Here is a 3139-nt window from a genome sequence, read left to right on the forward strand (position 1 = left end):
TGTAAGCCTGGGACTATTTATTTCTTCTACGGTTATTTAAAAGTAATTCTGTAAAATGTTTCTATAAAAGATTGAGTCATACTATTAAAACATATATTTAAATTGTCAGAAAATTCCGAAGCACATACTGTGGGATCTTACTTGTAATATTAAAGAAATTGATGTAATAGCAAAAGTAAAAACTTTGAAGATGGATACTTGATGATACCCTGGCCAAGCCATTGATCTTCTCTGAGTTTGATATTCTGTATTGTAAACAGAGATGGGGTTTGGGGTACAAAATAGGTAGAGGCTGAAACCATGCAGCTGAAATAAAAGAGAAAGTTAAAAACTTGATTTATCTTATATCTCTGCAAAACTTTCTGGAAAAGCAATGGTTTTAGTAAAAATCAATCTGACCTTCAATTGTCATTCAGTACAAAATATAACATGCTAGGGGCATCTGGGTGGCTCAGTCGGTTAAGCGTCTGCCTTTGGCTGAGGTCATGATCCCGGGGTCCTGGGATCAAGCCCTACATTGGCCTCCCTGCTCAGTGGAGAGTCTGCTTCTCCCTCTGCCTCCCCCTGCTTGTGGTCGTGCTCTCTCTCTCTCTCTCTCTCAAATAATAAATAAGTAAAATCTTTAAATATATATATGTGTATATATATACATATATATATATCATGCTTTACATTAAGTTATTCTTTTACTAGGCTACTAGTGTCAACTGTTTCTAACAGAGCCAAGAGCTCAGAAATAAATCAGAACCCTTCTAGCCACCCAAAAACGCTATCATGAAATCAGGGGCCTTAAGCTCCCTCTCTCAATCCTAAAAGAGTTAAAAGTACAATATTTATAGAAAACATGGCCGCAATTTATATGTAAGATGCTACTATAGATAAATGAAAAAGACACAAGGAAACAACTATAGAGTAGTCACGCAAGAAGAAAAACAAGTGGCTAAGAAATATATGGGAAAAAGTTTCAATTGCAGGAGTAATCAAAGAACTGCAAGTTGAAATAAAAGACATATTATTTTAATTGTTAAACAAGGGAATATTTATTTGTAATGATTGTACCGAGCGCATGCAGTAGTTCGGGGGCAAGGTGAAGTCTGTCTCTCCCATCCTGGGTATGGACACATAAAGCCGTAGAGCCATTCTGAAAAGTAATGTGGGAAATATTTGTTAAGTTCCTTAAGAAGAGTTATCCTCTGTAACAAGGTAACTCCCCTTCTAACATGCCATTTTAAAGAAGCAATTCAAGCTGCAGACAAAACTGGTGTACAAAGATGATTCTTCCAGCCCTATTTATAATAGCTAAAAATGGAAACAAGATAAATTCAAAAATAAGTTCAGATTTATGCAAATTAAACTACAGCCATGATTGAAAATTATGCCTGCAATTTTAATGGAAAAAAGAGTTCTAAAAAATTATTAACATCCTGGGAAAATGCTCATAGAACAATGTTAAGCGAAGAATGAATAATGCAAAGTATTATGTGCTTTATCTCAATCGTGTAAGTGGTATAATACAGATGACAGCATCATATGTGTAAATAATGCCTGCATATTTACATATAAACACACAAAATGTATTTGCAGGTTTATGAGTAAATATATATGGAAACCACCTTAAAGAGACTCCAAAGGTAGTAGCATCATCTCTGACTAGTTTGCATATTACATTTTCCATGATCCTATTCTGTTTTTTTTTTTCAGTTTCCACAGTGAGTCCATATTATTATTATATAATCAGTATTATACAATATACTTAGAAAAATGACTCATTAAATATAATTAATTTAAAATGCCGCTCAGAGCCCAGTTGCTGTATGTTATGGGCCCACTTCCTTTGCAGATGGCCATGTGGTTTCCTGCTGTGTCCGTGATTAGGATCTGTCCATGAAAAAGGGGAGGGCGGTAAACTAATAGCAGCAATGCTTCTCAGCAAGCCCCACCCACTGGGGTCTGTCTCACCTGGAGGACATCAGGTCTTCCTGCTGGTAAGTCTGATCCTTTAGCAGACCCTCCAAGAACCAGAAATGGAGAATGGAAGCCAATACCTCCATAAAATGTTGAAAAAGGCTTATCTCTGCATATCTGAATTGAGCATATGACATGATGGTCAAGCCCCAGAGTCAGGAGGGCTGGCTTGGAACCTCAATTTTGCCACTTGGTCGTGAGGAGATCTAGTAAAACATTTCCATCATTCTGGTGCTCAGCTGCAGATCAGAAAAACAGGGACGAATATAATGCCTACTCCGTAGTGTTGCTATGAGCTAATTCGTGGAAGAATATAGAATAGCACTTGACAATGAGGTTTGGTTGTTATGATTATTGCCGTTTTCTTTTTTTTAAAAGATTTAATTTATTTATCTGACAAAGAGAGACACAGCAGGAGAGGGAATACAAGCCCGGGGAGTGGGAGAGGGAGAAGCAGGCTCCCCGTGGAGCAGGGAGCCCGATGCGGGGCTCGATCCCAGGACCTTGGGATCATGACCTGAGCCGAAGGCAGACACTTAACGACTGAGCCACCCAGGCGCCCCGATTATTGGCATTTTCTGAATGATGCTCTCAAGCGAAGGTTTCTCCACGTGTGAGTCTCCTGACTGCTTGGACCAGAAGCAGGAGAAACCAGGAGGAAAGCTTATCACAGATGAAGATTCCACACTACTGAATAAGAAATTCTGTAAAGGGTCCTGAGAATATATATTTCTGACAGGCTAAGACAGGCACATAAGTTTGTTCTTATGTGCACTAAACTTAAAGGCACACTGGACTTAAAATATTATAATTATAATTCTCTATAAATGTCCCTAAACCGTCAAGGAAAAGTTAAACAATGTTTACTAATTCTGTGTAGGTAGCTGAGAAGTGCAAATGCCCTCGTAAACTGATGTCTGACAAAAAATGAAGAAATTTCTAAGTTCATTTTATTTCAGAGAGAGAAGTTTTTGTTATCAGGAATATTTCTGTATGTGGAAGACTTCATTCCTTAAAGATGTTAGTTAAAGAAGATGTTACTGTATCAGTGTCTGCTTAGGTATAATATTACCCGTTGTATCACAAAAATAAGATATTTCCTTCAAAATAGAGTTGAAAGTTCCCAAATTTTCTAAGCTATGGAGAGATTCTATCTACCCATAATCAAGTAAAT

This window comes from Callorhinus ursinus, unplaced genomic scaffold, assembly GCF_003265705.2.
Source record: "Callorhinus ursinus isolate GAN/ISIS: 27379988/994484 unplaced genomic scaffold, GSC_fseal_2.0 scaffold7, whole genome shotgun sequence".
In the NCBI taxonomy this organism is placed as follows: Eukaryota; Metazoa; Chordata; class Mammalia; order Carnivora; family Otariidae; genus Callorhinus; species Callorhinus ursinus.